Genomic DNA, 24786 nt, shown 5'->3' on the forward strand with positions numbered 1-24786 from the left:
CCTTCATAGAAGCAACAGGAGATTGTTGCATCCATCTAGAACCCTCAGAACTACAGTGCTATGATGTCACTCACTTCCACAGGCCTTGCAGAGTGTAAACAACAACAACCCAGCTTTGTTGTGTATGTAACCATAGGGATTTGTGATGTCACCTAGAACCTTCACAGCAGCGACAGCTTTATGAGGAGCATCAGCACTGCTCTGCCTGAGCAGAACCATCACCGCCATAGGTTGTCAAATAACCCGGATTTAACCCACACAGGTAAGTCCAATGGGGTGCAGGCATGTCCTCTATGCTTACAGCTTCCCGTGGGTGTTGGTTTGATACCGTTTGGGGACAGCCAAGGAGGCATCTGCAGGCAACAAAGGTAGGTGTGTGCTTGTGTGTGTGTTTCCTATGCAGATCCTAAGCCCAGTGTCACATGCAAGTAGGAGGAGTAAGAAGGGTTCCTGGCAAATCCGGGTTATGGATTGCATTTAAAAAGGCCCCGTGGGAGTGCAATGGGCCCCTGTCTTGCTGCTTAGCAATAATGGTATGGGTTTAGGTTCTGCTGTGTGTACTGGTGGTTGACTGCCCCCCAGCCCAGAGTGTGCATGGAAAATTGTCTGGCAGCCTCCCTGACAGCAAGCAGTGATAGTGCCCATGAAGGGGACCTTGTTGGGCCCGCCCCTTTCACGGTTATCGCTTCTCGGCCTTTTGGCTAAGATCAAGTGTAGTATCTGTTCTTATCAGTTTAATATCTGATACGTCCCCTATCTGGGGACCATATATTAAATGGATTTTTGAGAACGGGGGCCGATTTCGAAGCTTGCTTCCGTCGCCCTATGCATTGACCCGATATGGCAGTATCTTCGGGTACAGTGCACCACCCCCTTACAGGGTTAAAAAGAAAGATTCCTACTTTCATTGCTACCTGCTTGCTGGCTAGCCAGCTAGCCAGCCCTGTGGGCCTTGCTGCTGCAGCCAAAAACCAAAAGGTGGTGCTGCTGCTGCTGCTTCTGCTGCTTCTGCTTGTGTCTGGCCGCTGTTGGAGCGTCCAGGCACAGGACTTCTGCTGCTGCTGACTAAATGGCCTCCTTAATTGGATCATTTGAGTAGCCAGCACACCTGTGCAGGTAGGGCATGACATGATAGGCAGCTGCCTTGATAGCGGGTGGGTGCTGAATGTTCCTAATTGACAAAATAAGATTAATGCTTATGAAGAAATATAAAATCTCATCCCTTCCCCAATATCGCGCCACACCCCTACCCCTTAATTCCCTGGTTGAACTTGATGGACATATGTCTTTTTTCGACCGTACTAACTATGTAACTATGTAACATAACATGGGGGGGGGGGGGGGTCTCCTGGCTGTTCACACAGGTGTGTCATTGCTGTACATTGACCATGCATTGCTTCTGTGGTATTGCAAAGGCAAAGACAAATGCTTCCAGCCATCCATTGCACTAATGGATTGGTCATCAGCTGGCTGTCTATGTCCCGCATCAATATAGACCAAAGTACAGAGGGTTAGGCTATGCTATTGTGCACCTACCTGATGCATCAGAAGGTGCGAGGCCCTTGCTAAATTCTGTGCACAGACTTTGAGATCTATACTTTAGACTGTATCTAAACCTGCTCCAACATGGACTGACATTCTGGCCTACTTTCAGCCGATGCGACTTGTCTGTCGCTGAACAGTCGCTTTTTATGTATTCAGCACCTATGTATAATGTTGTAAAAATGCTCTAGAAGCTAAAGTCGCAGAAATGTCACACATATTTGGCCTGCAACTTTCTGTGCGACAAATTCAGACAGGAAAAATCAGTATAAATCCTTAGAAAATTATCCCCCAGTGTCTCCATCTGCTGGCGGTATTGAATAAGCATTGCTGCACTGATGGGGTATGCATTAGACGAAAAAAAAGAAGAAAAAGAAGAATAATACGCCCAGAAAAGAGGCGAAAAGGAGAAAAACGTAAAAAAACGTGAAAAAAAAGTAAGAGGAAGAGAAGGGAAAAAAAGGTGGAAATGGGTTTAAAAGTGATTTCGGCGGAGAAATATATATATATATATATATATATATATATATATATATATATATATATACGCGCACACACACACATATATATAAACGTATTCTCCGTTGAGATATTGCAGCCGCTGCTGTGTCCAGGCCCAGGAGCCTTAGCACTGTGCTGTGATGTCACTCAATACCACTGACATCACTAGGTGTAAACAACATCTCTCCTTTGCTGTGTATGTGACTATGGAGCTGTTTGGTGATGTCGTCTATTATGGCCTTCATAGAAGCAACAGGAGATTGTTGCATCCATCTAGAACCCTCAGAACTACAGTGCTATGATGTCACTCACTTCCACAGGCCTTGCAGAGTGTAAACAACAACAACCCAGCTTTGTTGTGTATGTAACCATAGGGATTTGTGATGTCACCTAGAACCTTCACAGCAGCGACAGCTTTATGAGGAGCATCAGCACTGCTCTGCCTGAGCAGAACCATCACCGCCATAGGTTGTCAAACAACCCGGATTTAACCCACACAGGTAAGTCCAATGGGGTGCAGGCATGTCCTCTATGCTTACAGCTTCCCGTGGGTGTTGGTTTGATACCGTTTGGGGACAGCCAAGGAGGCATCTGCAGGCAACAAAGGTAGGTGTGTGCTTGTGTGTGTGTTTCCTATGCAGATCCTAAGCCCAGTGTCACATGCAAGTAGGAGGAGTAAGAAGGGTTCCTGGCAAATCCGGGTTATGGATTGCATTTAAAAAGGCCCCGTGGGAGTGCAATGGGCCCCTGTCTTGCTGCTTAGCAATAATGGTATGGGTTTAGGTTCTGCTGTGTGTACTGGTGGTTGACTGCCCCCCAGCCCAGAGTGTGCATGGAAAATTGTCTGGCAGCCTCCCTGACAGCAAGCAGTGATAGTGCCCATGAAGGGGACCTTGTTGGGCCCGCCCCTTTCACGGTTATCGCTTCTCGGCCTTTTGGCTAAGATCAAGTGTAGTATCTGTTCTTATCAGTTTAATATCTGATACGTCCCCTATCTGGGGACCATATATTAAATGGATTTTTGAGAACGGGGGCCGATTTCGAAGCTTGCTTCCGTCGCCCTATGCATTGACCCGATATGGCAGTATCTTCGGGTACAGTGCACCACCCCCTTACAGGGTTAAAAAGAAAGATTCCTACTTTCATTGCTACCTGCTTGCTGGCTAGCCAGCTAGCCAGCCCTGTGGGCCTTGCTGCTGCAGCCAAAAAACAAAAGGTGGTGCTGCTGCTGCTGCTTCTGCTTGTGTCTGGCCGCTGTTGGAGCGTCCAGGCACAGGACTTCTGCTGCTGCTGACTAAATGGCCTCCTTAATTGGATCATTTGAGTAGCCAGCACACCTGTGCAGGTAGGGCATGACATGATAGGCAGCTGCCTTGATAGCGGGTGGGTGCTGAATGTTCCTAATTGACAAAATAAGATTAATGCTTATGAAGAAATATAAAATCTCATCCCTTCCCCAATATCGCGCCACACCCCTACCCCTTAATTCCCTGGTTGAACTTGATGGACATATGTCTTTTTTCGACCGTACTAACTATGTAACTATGTAACATAACATGGGGGGGGGGGGGGGGTCTCCTGGCTGTTCACACAGGTGTGTCATTGCTGTACATTGACCATGCATTGCTTCTGTGGTATTGCAAAGGCAAAGACAAATGCTTCCAGCCATCCATTGCACTAATGGATTGGTCATCAGCTGGCTGTCTATGTCCCGCATCAATATAGACCAAAGTACAGAGGGTTAGGCTATGCTATTGTGCACCTACCTGATGCATCAGAAGGTGCGAGGCCCTTGCTAAATTCTGTGCACAGACTTTGAGATCTATACTTTAGACTGTATCTAAACCTGCTCCAACATGGACTGACATTCTGGCCTACTTTCAGCCGATGCGACTTGTCTGTCGCTGAACAGTCGCTTTTTATGTATTCAGCACCTATGTATAATGTTGTAAAAATGCTCTAGAAGCTAAAGTCGCAGAAATGTCACACATATTTGGCCTGCAACTTTCTGTGCGACAAATTCAGACAGGAAAAATCAGTATAAATCCTTAGAAAATTATCCCCCAGTGTCTCCATCTGCTGGCGGTATTGAATAAGCATTGCTGCACTGATGGGGTATGCATTAGACGAAAAAAAAGAAGAAAAAGAAGAATAATACGCCCAGAAAAGAGGCGAAAAGGAGAAAAACGTAAAAAAACGTGAAAAAAAAGTAAGAGGAAGAGAAGGGAAAAAAAGGTGGAAATGGGTTTAAAAGTGATTTCGGCGGAGAAATATATATATATATATATATATATATATATATATATATATATATATACGCGCACACACACACATATATATAAACGTATTCTCCGTTGAGATATTGCAGCCGCTGCTGTGTCCAGGCCCAGGAGCCTTAGCACTGTGCTGTGATGTCACTCAATACCACTGACATCACTAGGTGTAAACAACATCTCTCCTTTGCTGTGTATGTGACTATGGAGCTGTTTGGTGATGTCGTCTATTATGGCCTTCATAGAAGCAACAGGAGATTGTTGCATCCATCTAGAACCCTCAGAACTACAGTGCTATGATGTCACTCACTTCCACAGGCCTTGCAGAGTGTAAACAACAACAACCCAGCTTTGTTGTGTATGTAACCATAGGGATTTGTGATGTCACCTAGAACCTTCACAGCAGCGACAGCTTTATGAGGAGCATCAGCACTGCTCTGCCTGAGCAGAACCATCACCGCCATAGGTTGTCAAATAACCCGGATTTAACCCACACAGGTAAGTCCAATGGGGTGCAGGCATGTCCTCTATGCTTACAGCTTCCCGTGGGTGTTGGTTTGATACCGTTTGGGGACAGCCAAGGAGGCATCTGCAGGCAACAAAGGTAGGTGTGTGCTTGTGTGTGTGTTTCCTATGCAGATCCTAAGCCCAGTGTCACATGCAAGTAGGAGGAGTAAGAAGGGTTCCTGGCAAATCCGGGTTATGGATTGCATTTAAAAAGGCCCCGTGGGAGTGCAATGGGCCCCTGTCTTGCTGCTTAGCAATAATGGTATGGGTTTAGGTTCTGCTGTGTGTACTGGTGGTTGACTGCCCCCCAGCCCAGAGTGTGCATGGAAAATTGTCTGGCAGCCTCCCTGACAGCAAGCAGTGATAGTGCCCATGAAGGGGACCTTGTTGGGCCCGCCCCTTTCACGGTTATCGCTTCTCGGCCTTTTGGCTAAGATCAAGTGTAGTATCTGTTCTTATCAGTTTAATATCTGATACGTCCCCTATCTGGGGACCATATATTAAATGGATTTTTGAGAACGGGGGCCGATTTCGAAGCTTGCTTCCGTCGCCCTATGCATTGACCCGATATGGCAGTATCTTCGGGTACAGTGCACCACCCCCTTACAGGGTTAAAAAGAAAGATTCCTACTTTCATTGCTACCTGCTTGCTGGCTAGCCAGCTAGCCAGCCCTGTGGGCCTTGCTGCTGCAGCCAAAAAACAAAAGGTGGTGCTGCTGCTGCTGCTTCTGCTGCTTCTGCTTGTGTCTGGCCGCTGTTGGAGCGTCCAGGCACAGGACTTCTGCTGCTGCTGACTAAATGGCCTCCTTAATTGGATCATTTGAGTAGCCAGCACACCTGTGCAGGTAGGGCATGACATGATAGGCAGCTGCCTTGATAGCGGGTGGGTGCTGAATGTTCCTAATTGACAAAATAAGATTAATGCTTATGAAGAAATATAAAATCTCATCCCTTCCCCAATATCGCGCCACACCCCTACCCCTTAATTCCCTGGTTGAACTTGATGGACATATGTCTTTTTTCGACCGTACTAACTATGTAACTATGTAACATAACATGGGGGGGGGGGTCTCCTGGCTGTTCACACAGGTGTGTCATTGCTGTACATTGACCATGCATTGCTTCTGTGGTATTGCAAAGGCAAAGACAAATGCTTCCAGCCATCCATTGCACTAATGGATTGGTCATCAGCTGGCTGTCTATGTCCCGCATCAATATAGACCAAAGTACAGAGGGTTAGGCTATGCTATTGTGCACCTACCTGATGCATCAGAAGGTGCGAGGCCCTTGCTAAATTCTGTGCACAGACTTTGAGATCTATACTTTAGACTGTATCTAAACCTGCTCCAACATGGACTGACATTCTGGCCTACTTTCAGCCGATGCGACTTGTCTGTCGCTGAACAGTCGCTTTTTATGTATTCAGCACCTATGTATAATGTTGTAAAAATGCTCTAGAAGCTAAAGTCGCAGAAATGTCACACATATTTGGCCTGCAACTTTCTGTGCGACAAATTCAGACAGGAAAAATCAGTATAAATCCTTAGAAAATTATCCCCCAGTGTCTCCATCTGCTGGCGGTATTGAATAAGCATTGCTGCACTGATGGGGTATGCATTAGACGAAAAAAAAGAAGAAAAAGAAGAATAATACGCCCAGAAAAGAGGCGAAAAGGAGAAAAACGTAAAAAAACGTGAAAAAAAAGTAAGAGGAAGAGAAGGGAAAAAATGGTGGAAATGGGTTTAAAAGTGATTTCGGCGGAGAAATATATATATATATATATATATATATATATATATACGCGCACACACACACATATATATAAACGTATTCTCCGTTGAGATATTGCAGCCGCTGCTGTGTCCAGGCCCAGGAGCCTTAGCACTGTGCTGTGATGTCACTCAATACCACTGACATCACTAGGTGTAAACAACATCTCTCCTTTGCTGTGTATGTGACTATGGAGCTGTTTGGTGATGTCGTCTATTATGGCCTTCATAGAAGCAACAGGAGATTGTTGCATCCATCTAGAACCCTCAGAACTACAGTGCTATGATGTCACTCACTTCCACAGGCCTTGCAGAGTGTAAACAACAACAACCCAGCTTTGTTGTGTATGTAACCATAGGGATTTGTGATGTCACCTAGAATCTTCACAGCAGCGACAGCTTTATGAGGAGCATCAGCACTGCTCTGCCTGAGCAGAACCATCACCGCCATAGGTTGTCAAATAACCCGGATTTAACCCACACAGGTAAGTCCAATGGGGTGCAGGCATGTCCTCTATGCTTACAGCTTCCCGTGGGTGTTGGTTTGATACCGTTTGGGGACAGCCAAGGAGGCATCTGCAGGCAACAAAGGTAGGTGTGTGCTTGTGTGTGTGTTTCCTATGCAGATCCTAAGCCCAGTGTCACATGCAAGTAGGAGGAGTAAGAAGGGTTCCTGGCAAATCCGGGTTATGGATTGCATTTAAAAAGGCCCCGTGGGAGTGCAATGGGCCCCTGTCTTGCTGCTTAGCAATAATGGTATGGGTTTAGGTTCTGCTGTGTGTACTGGTGGTTGACTGCCCCCCAGCCCAGAGTGTGCATGGAAAATTGTCTGGCAGCCTCCCTGACAGCAAGCAGTGATAGTGCCCATGAAGGGGACCTTGTTGGGCCCGCCCCTTTCACGGTTATCGCTTCTCGGCCTTTTGGCTAAGATCAAGTGTAGTATCTGTTCTTATCAGTTTAATATCTGATACGTCCCCTATCTGGGGACCATATATTAAATGGATTTTTGAGAACGGGGGCCGATTTCGAAGCTTGCTTCCGTCGCCCTATGCATTGACCCGATATGGCAGTATCTTCGGGTACAGTGCACCACCCCCTTACAGGGTTAAAAAGAAAGATTCCTACTTTCATTGCTACCTGCTTGCTGGCTAGCCAGCTAGCCAGCCCTGTGGGCCTTGCTGCTGCAGCCAAAAAACAAAAGGTGGTGCTGCTGCTGCTGCTTCTGCTGCTTCTGCTTGTGTCTGGCCGCTGTTGGAGCGTCCAGGCACAGGACTTCTGCTGCTGCTGACTAAATGGCCTCCTTAATTGGATCATTTGAGTAGCCAGCACACCTGTGCAGGTAGGGCATGACATGATAGGCAGCTGCCTTGATAGCGGGTGGGTGCTGAATGTTCCTAATTGACAAAATAAGATTAATGCTTATGAAGAAATATAAAATCTCATCCCTTCCCCAATATCGCGCCACACCCCTACCCCTTAATTCCCTGGTTGAACTTGATGGACATATGTCTTTTTTCGACCGTACTAACTATGTAACTATGTAACATAACATGGGGGGGGGGGGGGGTCTCCTGGCTGTTCACACAGGTGTGTCATTGCTGTACATTGACCATGCATTGCTTCTGTGGTATTGCAAAGGCAAAGACAAATGCTTCCAGCCATCCATTGCACTAATGGATTGGTCATCAGCTGGCTGTCTATGTCCCGCATCAATATAGACCAAAGTACAGAGGGTTAGGCTATGCTATTGTGCACCTACCTGATGCATCAGAAGGTGCGAGGCCCTTGCTAAATTCTGTGCACAGACTTTGAGATCTATACTTTAGACTGTATCTAAACCTGCTCCAACATGGACTGACATTCTGGCCTACTTTCAGCCGATGCGACTTGTCTGTCGCTGAACAGTCGCTTTTTATGTATTCAGCACCTATGTATAATGTTGTAAAAATGCTCTAGAAGCTAAAGTCGCAGAAATGTCACACATATTTGGCCTGCAACTTTCTGTGCGACAAATTCAGACAGGAAAAATCAGTATAAATCCTTAGAAAATTATCCCCCAGTGTCTCCATCTGCTGGCGGTATTGAATAAGCATTGCTGCACTGATGGGGTATGCATTAGACGAAAAAAAAGAAGAAAAAGAAGAATAATACGCCCAGAAAAGAGGCGAAAAGGAGAAAAACGTAAAAAAACGTGAAAAAAAAGTAAGAGGAAGAGAAGGGAAAAAAAGGTGGAAATGGGTTTAAAAGTGATTTCGGCGGAGAAATATATATATATATATATATATATATATATATATATATATATATATATATATACGCGCACACACACACATATATATAAACGTATTCTCCGTTGAGATATTGCAGCCGCTGCTGTGTCCAGGCCCAGGAGCCTTAGCACTGTGCTGTGATGTCACTCAATACCACTGACATCACTAGGTGTAAACAACATCTCTCCTTTGCTGTGTATGTGACTATGGAGCTGTTTGGTGATGTCGTCTATTATGGCCTTCATAGAAGCAACAGGAGATTGTTGCATCCATCTAGAACCCTCAGAACTACAGTGCTATGATGTCACTCACTTCCACAGGCCTTGCAGAGTGTAAACAACAACAACCCAGCTTTGTTGTGTATGTAACCATAGGGATTTGTGATGTCACCTAGAACCTTCACAGCAGCGACAGCTTTATGAGGAGCATCAGCACTGCTCTGCCTGAGCAGAACCATCACCGCCATAGGTTGTCAAACAACCCGGATTTAACCCACACAGGTAAGTCCAATGGGGTGCAGGCATGTCCTCTATGCTTACAGCTTCCCGTGGGTGTTGGTTTGATACCGTTTGGGGACAGCCAAGGAGGCATCTGCAGGCAACAAAGGTAGGTGTGTGCTTGTGTGTGTGTTTCCTATGCAGATCCTAAGCCCAGTGTCACATGCAAGTAGGAGGAGTAAGAAGGGTTCCTGGCAAATCCGGGTTATGGATTGCATTTAAAAAGGCCCCGTGGGAGTGCAATGGGCCCCTGTCTTGCTGCTTAGCAATAATGGTATGGGTTTAGGTTCTGCTGTGTGTACTGGTGGTTGACTGCCCCCCAGCCCAGAGTGTGCATGGAAAATTGTCTGGCAGCCTCCCTGACAGCAAGCAGTGATAGTGCCCATGAAGGGGACCTTGTTGGGCCCGCCCCTTTCACGGTTATCGCTTCTCGGCCTTTTGGCTAAGATCAAGTGTAGTATCTGTTCTTATCAGTTTAATATCTGATACGTCCCTTATCTGGGGACCATATATTAAATGGATTTTTGAGAACGGGGGCCGATTTCGAAGCTTGCTTCCGTCGCCCTATGCATTGACCCGATATGGCAGTATCTTCGGGTACAGTGCACCACCCCCTTACAGGGTTAAAAAGAAAGATTCCTACTTTCATTGCTACCTGCTTGCTGGCTAGCCAGCTAGCCAGCCCTGTGGGCCTTGCTGCTGCAGCCAAAAAACAAAAGGTGGTGCTGCTGCTGCTGCTTCTGCTTGTGTCTGGCCGCTGTTGGAGCGTCCAGGCACAGGACTTCTGCTGCTGCTGACTAAATGGCCTCCTTAATTGGATCATTTGAGTAGCCAGCACACCTGTGCAGGTAGGGCATGACATGATAGGCAGCTGCCTTGATAGCGGGTGGGTGCTGAATGTTCCTAATTGACAAAATAAGATTAATGCTTATGAAGAAATATAAAATCTCATCCCTTCCCCAATATCGCGCCACACCCCTACCCCTTAATTCCCTGGTTGAACTTGATGGACATATGTCTTTTTTCGACCGTACTAACTATGTAACTATGTAACATAACATGGGGGGGGGGGGGGGGGTCTCCTGGCTGTTCACACAGGTGTGTCATTGCTGTACATTGACCATGCATTGCTTCTGTGGTATTGCAAAGGCAAAGACAAATGCTTCCAGCCATCCATTGCACTAATGGATTGGTCATCAGCTGGCTGTCTATGTCCCGCATCAATATAGACCAAAGTACAGAGGGTTAGGCTATGCTATTGTGCACCTACCTGATGCATCAGAAGGTGCGAGGCCCTTGCTAAATTCTGTGCACAGACTTTGAGATCTATACTTTAGACTGTATCTAAACCTGCTCCAACATGGACTGACATTCTGGCCTACTTTCAGCCGATGCGACTTGTCTGTCGCTGAACAGTCGCTTTTTATGTATTCAGCACCTATGTATAATGTTGTAAAAATGCTCTAGAAGCTAAAGTCGCAGAAATGTCACACATATTTGGCCTGCAACTTTCTGTGCGACAAATTCAGACAGGAAAAATCAGTATAAATCCTTAGAAAATTATCCCCCAGTGTCTCCATCTGCTGGCGGTATTGAATAAGCATTGCTGCACTGATGGGGTATGCATTAGACGAAAAAAAAGAAGAAAAAGAAGAATAATACGCCCAGAAAAGAGGCGAAAAGGAGAAAAACGTAAAAAAACGTGAAAAAAAAGTAAGAGGAAGAGAAGGGAAAAAATGGTGGAAATGGGTTTAAAAGTGATTTCGGCGGAGAAATATATATATATATATATATATATATATATATATACGCGCACACACACACATATATATAAACGTATTCTCCGTTGAGATATTGCAGCCGCTGCTGTGTCCAGGCCCAGGAGCCTTAGCACTGTGCTGTGATGTCACTCAATACCACTGACATCACTAGGTGTAAACAACATCTCTCCTTTGCTGTGTATGTGACTATGGAGCTGTTTGGTGATGTCGTCTATTATGGCCTTCATAGAAGCAACAGGAGATTGTTGCATCCATCTAGAACCCTCAGAACTACAGTGCTATGATGTCACTCACTTCCACAGGCCTTGCAGAGTGTAAACAACAACAACCCAGCTTTGTTGTGTATGTAACCATAGGGATTTGTGATGTCACCTAGAATCTTCACAGCAGCGACAGCTTTATGAGGAGCATCAGCACTGCTCTGCCTGAGCAGAACCATCACCGCCATAGGTTGTCAAATAACCCGGATTTAACCCACACAGGTAAGTCCAATGGGGTGCAGGCATGTCCTCTATGCTTACAGCTTCCCGTGGGTGTTGGTTTGATACCGTTTGGGGACAGCCAAGGAGGCATCTGCAGGCAACAAAGGTAGGTGTGTGCTTGTGTGTGTGTTTCCTATGCAGATCCTAAGCCCAGTGTCACATGCAAGTAGGAGGAGTAAGAAGGGTTCCTGGCAAATCCGGGTTATGGATTGCATTTAAAAAGGCCCCGTGGGAGTGCAATGGGCCCCTGTCTTGCTGCTTAGCAATAATGGTATGGGTTTAGGTTCTGCTGTGTGTACTGGTGGTTGACTGCCCCCCAGCCCAGAGTGTGCATGGAAAATTGTCTGGCAGCCTCCCTGACAGCAAGCAGTGATAGTGCCCATGAAGGGGACCTTGTTGGGCCCGCCCCTTTCACGGTTATCGCTTCTCGGCCTTTTGGCTAAGATCAAGTGTAGTATCTGTTCTTATCAGTTTAATATCTGATACGTCCCCTATCTGGGGACCATATATTAAATGGATTTTTGAGAACGGGGGCCGATTTCGAAGCTTGCTTCCGTCGCCCTATGCATTGACCCGATATGGCAGTATCTTCGGGTACAGTGCACCACCCCCTTACAGGGTTAAAAAGAAAGATTCCTACTTTCATTGCTACCTGCTTGCTGGCTAGCCAGCTAGCCAGCCCTGTGGGCCTTGCTGCTGCAGCCAAAAAACAAAAGGTGGTGCTGCTGCTGCTGCTTCTGCTGCTTCTGCTTGTGTCTGGCCGCTGTTGGAGCGTCCAGGCACAGGACTTCTGCTGCTGCTGACTAAATGGCCTCCTTAATTGGATCATTTGAGTAGCCAGCACACCTGTGCAGGTAGGGCATGACATGATAGGCAGCTGCCTTGATAGCGGGTGGGTGCTGAATGTTCCTAATTGACAAAATAAGATTAATGCTTATGAAGAAATATAAAATCTCATCCCTTCCCCAATATCGCGCCACACCCCTACCCCTTAATTCCCTGGTTGAACTTGATGGACATATGTCTTTTTTCGACCGTACTAACTATGTAACTATGTAACATAACATGGGGGGGGGGGGGGGTCTCCTGGCTGTTCACACAGGTGTGTCATTGCTGTACATTGACCATGCATTGCTTCTGTGGTATTGCAAAGGCAAAGACAAATGCTTCCAGCCATCCATTGCACTAATGGATTGGTCATCAGCTGGCTGTCTATGTCCCGCATCAATATAGACCAAAGTACAGAGGGTTAGGCTATGCTATTGTGCACCTACCTGATGCATCAGAAGGTGCGAGGCCCTTGCTAAATTCTGTGCACAGACTTTGAGATCTATACTTTAGACTGTATCTAAACCTGCTCCAACATGGACTGACATTCTGGCCTACTTTCAGCCGATGCGACTTGTCTGTCGCTGAACAGTCGCTTTTTATGTATTCAGCACCTATGTATAATGTTGTAAAAATGCTCTAGAAGCTAAAGTCGCAGAAATGTCACACATATTTGGCCTGCAACTTTCTGTGCGACAAATTCAGACAGGAAAAATCAGTATAAATCCTTAGAAAATTATCCCCCAGTGTCTCCATCTGCTGGCGGTATTGAATAAGCATTGCTGCACTGATGGGGTATGCATTAGACGAAAAAAAAGAAGAAAAAGAAGAATAATACGCCCAGAAAAGAGGCGAAAAGGAGAAAAACGTAAAAAAACGTGAAAAAAAAGTAAGAGGAAGAGAAGGGAAAAAAAGGTGGAAATGGGTTTAAAAGTGATTTCGGCGGAGAAATATATATATATATATATATATATATATATATATATATATATATATACGCGCACACACACACATATATATAAACGTATTCTCCGTTGAGATATTGCAGCCGCTGCTGTGTCCAGGCCCAGGAGCCTTAGCACTGTGCTGTGATGTCACTCAATACCACTGACATCACTAGGTGTAAACAACATCTCTCCTTTGCTGTGTATGTGACTATGGAGCTGTTTGGTGATGTCGTCTATTATGGCCTTCATAGAAGCAACAGGAGATTGTTGCATCCATCTAGAACCCTCAGAACTACAGTGCTATGATGTCACTCACTTCCACAGGCCTTGCAGAGTGTAAACAACAACAACCCAGCTTTGTTGTGTATGTAACCATAGGGATTTGTGATGTCACCTAGAACCTTCACAGCAGCGACAGCTTTATGAGGAGCATCAGCACTGCTCTGCCTGAGCAGAACCATCACCGCCATAGGTTGTCAAATAACCCGGATTTAACCCACACAGGTAAGTCCAATGGGGTGCAGGCATGTCCTCTATGCTTACAGCTTCCCGTGGGTGTTGGTTTGATACCGTTTGGGGACAGCCAAGGAGGCATCTGCAGGCAACAAAGGTAGGTGTGTGCTTGTGTGTGTGTTTCCTATGCAGATCCTAAGCCCAGTGTCACATGCAAGTAGGAGGAGTAAGAAGGGTTCCTGGCAAATCCGGGTTATGGATTGCATTTAAAAAGGCCCCGTGGGAGTGCAATGGGCCCCTGTCTTGCTGCTTAGCAATAATGGTATGGGTTTAGGTTCTGCTGTGTGTACTGGTGGTTGACTGCCCCCCAGCCCAGAGTGTGCATGGAAAATTGTCTGGCAGCCTCCCTGACAGCAAGCAGTGATAGTGCCCATGAAGGGGACCTTGTTGGGCCCGCCCCTTTCACGGTTATCGCTTCTCGGCCTTTTGGCTAAGATCAAGTGTAGTATCTGTTCTTATCAGTTTAATATCTGATACGTCCCCTATCTGGGGACCATATATTAAATGGATTTTTGAGAACGGGGGCCGATTTCGAAGCTTGCTTCCGTCGCCCTATGCATTGACCCGATATGGCAGTATCTTCGGGTACAGTGCACCACCCCCTTACAGGGTTAAAAAGAAAGATTCCTACTTTCATTGCTACCTGCTTGCTGGCTAGCCAGCTAGCCAGCCCTGTGGGCCTTGCTGCTGCAGCCAAAAAACAAAAGGTGGTGCTGCTGCTGCTGCTTCTGCTGCTTCTGCTTGTGTCTGGCCGCTGTTGGAGCGTCCAGGCACAGGACTTCTGCTGCTGCTGACTAAATGGCCTCCTTAATTGGATCATTTGAGTAGCCAGCACACCTGTGCAGGTAGGGCATGACATGATAGGCAGCTGCCTTGATAGCGGGTGGGTGCTGAATGTTCCTAATTGACAAAATAAGATTAATGCTTATGAAGAAATATAAAATCTCATCCCTTCCCCAATATCGCGCCACACCCCTACCCCTTAATTCCCTGGTTGAACTTGATGGACATATGTCTTTTTTCGACCGTACTAACTATGTAACTATGTAACATAACATGGGGGGGGGGGGGGGGGTCTCCTGGCTGTTCACACAGGTGTGTCATTGCTGTACATTGACCATGCATTGCTTCTGTGGTATTGCAAAGGCAAAGACAAATGCTTCCAGCCATCCATTGCACTAATGGATTGGTCATCAGCTGGCTGTCTATGTCCCGCATCAATATAGACCAAAGTACAGAGGGTTAGGCTATGCTATTGTGCACCTACCTGATGCATCAGAAGGTGCGAGGCCCTTGCTAAATTCTGTGCACAGACTTTGAGATCTATACTTTAGACTGTATCTAAACCTGCTCCAACATGGACTGACATTCTGGCCTACTTTCAGCCGATGCGACTTGTCTGTCGCTGAACAGTCGCTTTTTATGTATTCAGCACCTATGTATAATGTTGTAAAAATGCTCTAGAAGCTAAAGTCGCAGAAATGTCACACATATTTGGCCTGCAACTTTCTGTGCGACAAATTCAGACAGGAAAAATCAGTATAAATCCTTAGAAAATTATCCCCCAGTGTCTCCATCTGCTGGCGGTATTGAATAAGCATTGCTGCACTGATGGGGTATGCATTAGACGAAAAAAAAAGAAGAAAAAGAAGAATAATACGCCCAGAAAAGAGGCGAAAAGGAGAAAAACGTAAAAAAACGTGAAAAAAAAGTAAGAGGAAGAGAAGGGAAAAAAAGGTGGAAATGGGTTTAAAAGTGATTTCGGCGGAGAAATATATATATATATATATATATATATATATATATATATATATATATATATACGCGCACACACACACATATATATAAACGTATTCTCCGTTGAGATATTGCAGCCGCTGCTGTGTCCAGGCCCAGGAGCCTTAGCACTGTGCTGTGATGTCACTCAATACCACTGACATCACTAGGTGTAAACAACATCTCTCCTTTGCTGTGTATGTGACTATGGAGCTGTTTGGTGATGTCGTCTATTATGGCCTTCATAGAAGCAACAGGAGATTGTTGCATCCATCTAGAACCCTCAGAACTACAGTGCTATGATGTCACTCACTTCCACAGGCCTTGCAGAGTGTAAACAACAACAACCCAGCTTTGTTGTGTATGTAACCATAGGGATTTGTGATGTCACCTAGAACCTTCACAGCAGCGACAGCTTTATGAGGAGCATCAGCACTGCTCTGCCTGAGCAGAACCATCACCGCCATAGGTTGTCAAATAACCCGGATTTAACCCACACAGGTAAGTCCAATGGGGTGCAGGCATGTCCTCTATGCTTACAGCTTCCCGTGGGTGTTGGTTTGATACCGTTTGGGGACAGCCAAGGAGGCATCTGCAGGCAACAAAGGTAGGTGTGTGCTTGTGTGTGTGTTTCCTATGCAGATCCTAAGCCCAGTGTCACATGCAAGTAGGAGGAGTAAGAAGGGTTCCTGGCAAATCCGGGTTATGGATTGCATTTAAAAAGGCCCCGTGGGAGTGCAATGGGCCCCTGTCTTGCTGCTTAGCAATAATGGTATGGGTTTAGGTTCTGCTGTGTGTACTGGTGGTTGACTGCCCCCCAGCCCAGAGTGTGCATGGAAAATTGTCTGGCAGCCTCCCTGACAGCAAGCAGTGATAGTGCCCATGAAGGGGACCTTGTTGGGCCCGCCCCTTTCACGGTTATCGCTTCTCGGCCTTTTGGCTAAGATCAAGTGTAGTATCTGTTCTTATCAGTTTAATATCTGATACGTCCCCTATCTGGGGACCATATATTAAATGGATTTTTGAGAACGGGGGCCGATTTCGAAGCTTGCTTCCGTCGCCCTATGCATTGACCCGATATGGCAGTATCTTCGGGTACAGTGCACCACCCCCTTACAGGGTTAAAAAGAAAGATTCCTACTTTCATTGCTACCTGCTTGCTGGCTAGCCAGCTAGCCAGCCCTGTGGGCCTTGCTGCTGCAGCCAAAAAACAAAAGGTGGTGCTGCTGCTGCTGCTTCTGCTGCTTCTGCTTGTGTCTGGCCGCTGTTGGAGCGTCCAGGCACAGGACTTCTGCTGCTGCTGACTAAATGGCCTCCTTAATTGGATCATTTGAGTAGCCAGCACACCTGTGCAGGTAGGGCATGACATGATAGGCAGCTGCCTTGATAGCGGGTGGGTGCTGAATGTTCCTAATTGACAAAATAAGATTAATGCTTATGAAGAAATATAAAATCTCATCCCTTCCCCAATATCGCGCCACACCCCTACCCCTTAATTCCCTGGTTGAACTTGATGGACATATGTCTTTTTTCGACCGTACTAACTATGTAACTATGTAACATAACATGGGGGGGGGGGGGGGGTCTCCTGGCTGTTCACACAGGTGTGTCATTGCTGTACATTGACCATGCATTGCTTCTGTGGTATTGCAAAGGCAAAGACAAATGCTTCCAGCCATCCATTGCACTAATGGATTGGTCATCAGCTGGCTCTCTATGTCCCGCATCAATATAGACCAAAGTACAGAGGGTTAGGCTATGCTATTGTGCACCTACCTGATGCATCAGAAGGTGCGAGGCCCTTGCTAAATTCTGTGCACAGACTTTGAGATCTATACTTTAGACTGTATCTAAACCTGCTCCAACATGGACTGACATTCTGGCCTACTTTCAGCCGATGCGACTTGTCTGTCGCTGAACAGTCGCTTTTTATGTATTCAGCACCTATGTATAATGTTGTAAAAATGCTCTAGAAGCTAAAGTCGCAGAAATGTCACACATATTTGGCCTGCAACTTTCTGTGCGACAAATTCAGACAGGAAAAATCAGTATAAATCCTTAGAAAATTATCCCCCAGTGTCTCCATCTGCTGGCGGTATTGAATAAGCATTGCTGCACTGATGGGGTATGCATTAGACGAAAAAAAAGAAGAAAAAGAAGAATAATACGCCCAGAAAAGAGGCGAAAAGGAGAAAAACGTAAAAAAACGTGAAAAAAAAGTAAGAGGAAGAGAAGGGAAAAAAAGGTGGAAATGGGTTTAAAAGTGATTTCGGCGGAGAATATATATATATATATATATATATATATATATATATATATATATATACGCGCACACACACACATATATATAAACGTATTCTCCGTTGAGATATTGCAGCCGCTGCTGTGTCCAGGCCCAGGAGCCTTAGCACTGTGCTGTGATGTCACTCAATACCACTGACATCACTAGGTGTAAACAACATCTCTCCTTTGCTGTGTATGTGACTATGGAGCTGTTTGGTGATGTCGTCTATTATGGCCTTCATAGAAGCAACAGGAGATTGTTGCATCCATCTAGAACCCTCAGAACTACAGTGCTATGATGTCACTCACTTCCACAGGCCTTGCAGAGTGTAAACAACAACAACCCAGCTTTGTTGTGTATGTAACCATAGGGATTTGTGATGTCACCTAGAACCTTCACAGCAGCGACAGCTTTATGAGGAGCATCAGCACTGCTCTGCCTGAGCAGAACCATCACCGCCATAGGTTGTCAAATAACCCGGATTTAACCCACACAGGTAAGTCCAATGGGGTTGCAGGCATGTCCTCTATGCTTACAGCTTCCCGTGGGTGTTGGTTTGATACCGTTTGGGGACAGCCAAGGAGGCATCTGCAGGCAACAAAGGTAGGTGTGTGCTTGTGTGTGTGTTTCCTATGCAGATCCTAAGCCCAGTGTCACATGCAAGTAGGAGGAGTAAGAAGGGTTCCTGGCAAATCCGGGTTATGGATTGCATTTAAAAAGGCCCCGTGGGAGTGCAATGGGCCCCTGTCTTGCTGCTTAGCAATAATGGTATGGGTTTAGGTTCTGCTGTGTGTACTGGTGGTTGACTGCCCCCCAGCCCAGAGTGTGCATGGAAAATTGTCTGGCAGCCTCCCTGACAGCAAGCAGTGATAGTGCCCATGAAGGGGACCTTGTTGGGCCCGCCCCTTTCACGGTTATCGCTTCTCGGCCTTTTGGCTAAGATCAAGTGTAGTATCTGTTCTTATCAGTTTAATATCTGATACGTCCCCTATCTGGGGACCATATATTAAATGGATTTTTGAGAACGGGGGCCGATTTCGAAGCTTGCTTCCGTCGCCCTATGCATTGACCCGATATGGCAGTATCTTCGGGTACAGTGCACCACCCCCTTACAGGGTTAAAAAGAAAGATTCCTACTTTCATTGCTACCTGCTTGCTGGCTAGCCAGCCCTGTGGGCCTTGCTGCTGCAGCCAAAAAACAAAAGGTGGTGCTGCTGCTGCTGCTTCTGCTGCTTCTGCTTGTGTCTGGCCGCTGTTGGAGCGTCCAGGCACAGGACTTCTGCTGCTGCTGACTAAATGGCCTCCTTAATTGGATCATTTGAGTAGCCAGCACACCTGTGCAGGTAGGGCATGACATGATAGGCAGCTGCCTTGATAGCGGGTGGGTGCTGAATGTTCCTAATTGACAAAATAAGATTAATGCTTATGAAGAAATATAAAATCTCATCCCTTCCCCAATATCGCGCCACACCCCTACCCCTTAATTCCCTGGTTGAACTTGATGGACATATGTCTTTTTTCGACCGTACTAACTATGTAACTATGTAACATAACATGGGGGGGGGGGGGGTCTCCTGGCTGTTCACACAGGTGTGTCATTGCTGTACATTGACCATGCATTGCTTCTGTGGTATTGCAAAGGCAAAGACAAATGCTTCCAGCCATCCATTGCACTAATGGATTGGTCATCAGCTGGCTGTCTATGTCCCGCATCAATATAGACCAAAGTACAGAGGGTTAGGCTATGCTATTGTGCACCTACCTGATGCATCAGAAGGTGCGAGGCCCTTGCTAAATTCTGTGCACAGACTTTGAGATCTATACTTTAGACTGTATCTAAACCTGCTCCAACATGGACTGACATTCTGGCCTACTTTCAGCCGATGCGACTTGTCTGTCGCTGAACAGTCGCTTTTTATGTATTCAGCACCTATGTATAATGTTGTAAAAATGCTCTAGAAGCTAAAGTCGCAGAAATGTCACACATATTTGGCCTGCAACTTTCTGTGCGACAAATTCAGACAGGAAAAATCAGTATAAATCCTTAGAAAATTATCCCCCAGTGTCTCCATCTGCTGGCGGTATTGAATAAGCATTGCTGCACTGATGGGGTATGCATTAGACGAAAAAAAAGAAGAAAAAGAAGAATAATACGCCCAGAAAAGAGGCGAAAAGGAGAAAAACGTAAAAAAACGTGAAAAAAAAGTAAGAGGAAGAGAAGGGAAAAAAAGGTGGAAATGGGTTTAAAAGTGATTTCGGCGGAGAAATATATATATATATATATATATATATATATATATATATATATACGCGCACACACACACATATATATAAACGTATTCTCCGTTGAGATATTGCAGCCGCTGCTGTGTCCAGGCCCAGGAGCCTTAGCACTGTGCTGTGATGTCACTCAATACCACTGACATCACTAGGTGTAAACAACATCTCTCCTTTGCTGTGTATGTGACTATGGAGCTGTTTGGTGATGTCGTCTATTATGGCCTTCATAGAAGCAACAGGAGATTGTTGCATCCATCTAGAACCCTCAGAACTACAGTGCTATGATGTCACTCACTTCCACAGGCCTTGCAGAGTGTAAACAACAACAACCCAGCTTTGTTGTGTATGTAACCATAGGGATTTGTGATGTCACCTAGAACCTTCACAGCAGCGACAGCTTTATGAGGAGCATCAGCACTGCTCTGCCTGAGCAGAACCATCACCGCCATAGGTTGTCAAATAACCCGGATTTAACCCACACAGGTAAGTCCAATGGGGTGCAGGCATGTCCTCTATGCTTACAGCTTCCCGTGGGTGTTGGTTTGATACCGTTTGGGGACAGCCAAGGAGGCATCTGCAGGCAACAAAGGTAGGTGTGTGCTTGTGTGTGTGTTTCCTATGCAGATCCTAAGCCCAGTGTCACATGCAAGTAGGAGGAGTAAGAAGGGTTCCTGGCAAATCCGGGTTATGGATTGCATTTAAAAAGGCCCCGTGGGAGTGCAATGGGCCCCTGTCTTGCTGCTTAGCAATAATGGTATGGGTTTAGGTTCTGCTGTGTGTACTGGTGGTTGACTGCCCCCCAGCCCAGAGTGTGCATGGAAAATTGTCTGGCAGCCTCCCTGACAGCAAGCAGTGATAGTGCCCATGAAGGGGACCTTGTTGGGCCCGCCCCTTTCACGGTTATCGCTTCTCGGCCTTTTGGCTAAGATCAAGTGTAGTATCTGTTCTTATCAGTTTAATATCTGATACGTCCCCTATCTGGGGACCATATATTAAATGGATTTTTGAGAACAGGGGCCGATTTCGAAGCTTGCTTCCGTCGCCCTATGCATTGACCCGATATGGCAGTATCTTCGGGTACAGTGCACCACCCCCTTACAGGGTTAAAAAGAAAGATTCCTACTTTCATTGCTACCTGCTTGCTGGCTAGCCAGCTAGCCAGCCCTGTGGGCCTTGCTGCTGCAGCCAAAAAACAAAAGGTGGTGCTGCTGCTGCTGCTTCTGCTGCTTCTGCTTGTGTCTGGCCGCTGTTGGAGCGTCCAGGCACAGGACTTCTGCTGCTGCTGACTAAATGGCCTCCTTAATTGGATCATTTGAGTAGCCAGCACACCTGTGCAGGTAGGGCATGACATGATAGGCAGCTGCCTTGATAGCGGGTGGGTGCTGAATGTTCCTAATTGACAAAATAAGATTAATGCTTATGAAGAAATATAAAATCTCATCCCTTCCCCAATATCGCGCCACACCCCTACCCCTTAATTCCCTGGTTGAACTTGATGGACATATGTCTTTTTTCGACCGTACTAACTATGTAACTATGTAACATAACATGGGGGGGGGGGGGGGGGTCTCCTGGCTGTTCACACAGGTGTGTCATTGCTGTACATTGACCATGCATTGCTTCTGTGGTATTGCAAAGGCAAAGACAAATGCTTCCAGCCATCCATTGCACTAATGGATTGGTCATCAGCTGGCTGTCTATGTCCCGCATCAATATAGACCAAAGTACAGAGGGTTAGGCTATGCTATTGTGCACCTACCTGATGCATCAGAAGGTGCGAGGCCCTTGCTAAATTCTGTGCACAGACTTTGAGATCTATACTTTAGACTGTATCTAAACCTGCTCCAACATGGACTGACATTCTGGCCTACTTTCAGCCGATGCGACTTGTCTGTCGCTGAACAGTCGCTTTTTATGTATTCAGCACCTATGTATAATGTTGTAAAAATGCTCTAGAAGCTAAAGTCGCAGAAATGTCACACATATTTGGCCTGCAACTTTCTGTGCGACAAATTCAGACAGGAAAAATCAGTATAAATCCTTAGAAAATTATCCCCCAGTGTCTCCATCTGCTGGCGGTATTGAATAAGCATTGCTGCACTGATGGGGTATGCATTAGACGAAAAAAAAGAAGAAAAAGAAGAATAATACGCCCAGAAAAGAGGCGAAAAGGAGAAAAACGTAAAAAAACGTGAAAAAAAAGTAAGAGGAAGAGAAGGGAAAAAAAGGTGGAAATGGGTTTAAAAGTGATTTCGGCGGAGAAATATATATATATATATATATATATATATATATATATACGCGCACACACACACATATATATAAACGTATTCTCCGTTGAGATATTGCAGCCGCTGCTTGTGTCCAGGCCCAGGAGCCTTAGCACTGTGCTGTGATGTCACTCAATACCACTGACATCACTAGGTGTAAACAACATCTCTCCTTTGCTGTGTATGTGACTATGGAGCTGTTTGGTGATGTCGTCTATTATGGCCTTCATAGAAGCAACAGGAGATTGTTGCATCCATCTAGAACCCTCAGAACTACAGTGCTATGATGTCACTCACTTCCACAGGCCTTGCAGAGTGTAAACAACAACAACCCAGCTTTGTTGTGTATGTAACCATAGGGATTTGTGATGTCACCTAGAACCTTCACAGCAGCGACAGCTTTATGAGGAGCATCAGCACTGCTCTGCCTGAGCAGAACCATCACCGCCATAGGTTGTCAAATAACCCGGATTTAACCCACACAGGTAAGTCCAATGGGGTGCAGGCATGTCCTCTATGCTTACAGCTTCCCGTGGGTGTTGGTTTGATACCGTTTGGGGACAGCCAAGGAGGCATCTGCAGGCAACAAAGGTAGGTGTGTGCTTGTGTGTGTGTTTCCTATGCAGATCCTAAGCCCAGTGTCACATGCAAGTAGGAGGAGTAAGAAGGGTTCCTGGCAAATCCGGGTTATGGATTGCATTTAAAAAGGCCCCGTGGGAGTGCAATGGGCCCCTGTCTTGCTGCTTAGCAATAATGGTATGGGTTTAGGTTCTGCTGTGTGTACTGGTGGTTGACTGCCCCCCAGCCCAGAGTGTGCATGGAAAATTGTCTGGCAGCCTCCCTGACAGCAAGCAGTGATAGTGCCCATGAAGGGGACCTTGTTGGGCCCGCCCCTTTCACGGTTATCGCTTCTCGGCCTTTTGGCTAAGATCAAGTGTAGTATCTGTTCTTATCAGTTTAATATCTGATACGTCCCCTATCTGGGGACCATATATTAAATGGATTTTTGAGAACGGGGGCCGATTTCGAAGCTTGCTTCCGTCGCCCTATGCATTGACCCGATATGGCAGTATCTTCGGGTACAGTGCACCACCCCCTTACAGGGTTAAAAAGAAAGATTCCTACTTTCATTGCTACCTGCTTGCTGGCTAGCCAGCTAGCCAGCCCTGTGGGCCTTGCTGCTGCAGCCAAAAAACAAAAGGTGGTGCTGCTGCTGCTGCTTCTGCTGCTTCTGCTTGTGTCTGGCCGCTGTTGGAGCGTCCAGGCACAGGACTTCTGCTGCTGCTGACTAAATGGCCTCCTTAATTGGATCATTTGAGTAGCCAGCACACCTGTGCAGGTAGGGCATGACATGATAGGCAGCTGCCTTGATAGCGGGTGGGTGCTGAATGTTCCTAATTGACAAAATAAGATTAATGCTTATGAAGAAATATAAAATCTCATCCCTTCCCCAATATCGCGCCACACCCCTACCCCTTAATTCCCTGGTTGAACTTGATGGACATATGTCTTTTTTCGACCGTACTAACTATGTAACTATGTAACATAACATGGGGGGGGGGGGGGGGGGTCTCCTGGCTGTTCACACAGGTGTGTCATTGCTGTACATTGACCATGCATTGCTTCTGTGGTATTGCAAAGGCAAAGACAAATGCTTCCAGCCATCCATTGCACTAATGGATTGGTCATCAGCTGGCTGTCTATGTCCCGCATCAATATAGACCAAAGTACAGAGGGTTAGGCTATGCTATTGTGCACCTACCTGATGCATCAGAAGGTGCGAGGCCCTTGCTAAATTCTGTGCACAGACTTTGAGATCTATACTTTAGACTGTATCTAAACCTGCTCCAACATGGACTGACATTCTGGCCTACTTTCAGCCGATGCGACTTGTCTGTCGCTGAACAGTCGCTTTTTATGTATTCAGCACCTATGTATAATGTTGTAAAAATGCTCTAGAAGCTAAAGTCGCAGAAATGTCACACATATTTGGCCTGCAACTTTCTGTGCGACAAATTCAGACAGGAAAAATCAGTATAAATCCTTAGAAAATTATCCCCCAGTGTCTCCATCTGCTGGCGGTATTGAATAAGCATTGCTGCACTGATGGGGTATGCATTAGACGAAAAAAAAGAAGAAAAAGAAGAATAATACGCCCAGAAAAGAGGCGAAAAGGAGAAAAACGTAAAAAAACGTGAAAAAAAAGTAAGAGGAAGAGAAGGGAAAAAAAGGTGGAAATGGGTTTAAAAGTGATTTCGGCGGAGAA

At 46.1% G+C, this 24786-nt stretch overlaps 11 non-coding genes across 11 annotated transcripts; all 11 read left to right on the forward strand.

The window, feature by feature from the left end:
• Positions 1-681: 681 nt before the first annotated feature.
• On the forward strand, positions 682-872 carry LOC130348290 (U2 spliceosomal RNA). The gene has a single exon (XR_008886046.1). It is a non-coding gene; the product is annotated as a U2 spliceosomal RNA (small nuclear RNA).
• Positions 873-2962: 2090 nt separating this feature from the next.
• On the forward strand, positions 2963-3153 carry LOC130348291 (U2 spliceosomal RNA). The gene has a single exon (XR_008886047.1). It is a non-coding gene; the product is annotated as a U2 spliceosomal RNA (small nuclear RNA).
• A 2080-nt stretch (positions 3154-5233) lies between these two features.
• LOC130348292 (U2 spliceosomal RNA) lies at positions 5234-5424 on the forward strand. Its single transcript, XR_008886048.1, has one exon. It is a non-coding gene; the product is annotated as a U2 spliceosomal RNA (small nuclear RNA).
• A 2072-nt stretch (positions 5425-7496) lies between these two features.
• On the forward strand, positions 7497-7687 carry LOC130348295 (U2 spliceosomal RNA). The gene has a single exon (XR_008886050.1). It is a non-coding gene; the product is annotated as a U2 spliceosomal RNA (small nuclear RNA).
• Positions 7688-9781: 2094 nt separating this feature from the next.
• Positions 9782-9972, forward strand: LOC130348245 (U2 spliceosomal RNA). The gene has a single exon (XR_008886011.1). It is a non-coding gene; the product is annotated as a U2 spliceosomal RNA (small nuclear RNA).
• Positions 9973-12041: 2069 nt separating this feature from the next.
• LOC130348296 (U2 spliceosomal RNA) lies at positions 12042-12232 on the forward strand. Its single transcript, XR_008886051.1, has one exon. It is a non-coding gene; the product is annotated as a U2 spliceosomal RNA (small nuclear RNA).
• A 2088-nt stretch (positions 12233-14320) lies between these two features.
• LOC130348297 (U2 spliceosomal RNA) lies at positions 14321-14511 on the forward strand. The gene has a single exon (XR_008886052.1). It is a non-coding gene; the product is annotated as a U2 spliceosomal RNA (small nuclear RNA).
• Positions 14512-16606: 2095 nt separating this feature from the next.
• Positions 16607-16797, forward strand: LOC130348298 (U2 spliceosomal RNA). The gene has a single exon (XR_008886053.1). It is a non-coding gene; the product is annotated as a U2 spliceosomal RNA (small nuclear RNA).
• A 2089-nt stretch (positions 16798-18886) lies between these two features.
• On the forward strand, positions 18887-19077 carry LOC130348299 (U2 spliceosomal RNA). Its single transcript, XR_008886054.1, has one exon. It is a non-coding gene; the product is annotated as a U2 spliceosomal RNA (small nuclear RNA).
• Positions 19078-21152: 2075 nt separating this feature from the next.
• On the forward strand, positions 21153-21343 carry LOC130348269 (U2 spliceosomal RNA). The gene has a single exon (XR_008886027.1). It is a non-coding gene; the product is annotated as a U2 spliceosomal RNA (small nuclear RNA).
• Positions 21344-23424: 2081 nt separating this feature from the next.
• LOC130348300 (U2 spliceosomal RNA) lies at positions 23425-23615 on the forward strand. Its single transcript, XR_008886055.1, has one exon. It is a non-coding gene; the product is annotated as a U2 spliceosomal RNA (small nuclear RNA).
• The last annotated feature ends 1171 nt before the right edge of the window (positions 23616-24786 follow it).

Source organism: Hyla sarda, unplaced genomic scaffold (genome assembly GCF_029499605.1).
Source record: "Hyla sarda isolate aHylSar1 unplaced genomic scaffold, aHylSar1.hap1 scaffold_879, whole genome shotgun sequence".
NCBI classification, from domain to species: domain Eukaryota; kingdom Metazoa; phylum Chordata; class Amphibia; order Anura; family Hylidae; genus Hyla; species Hyla sarda.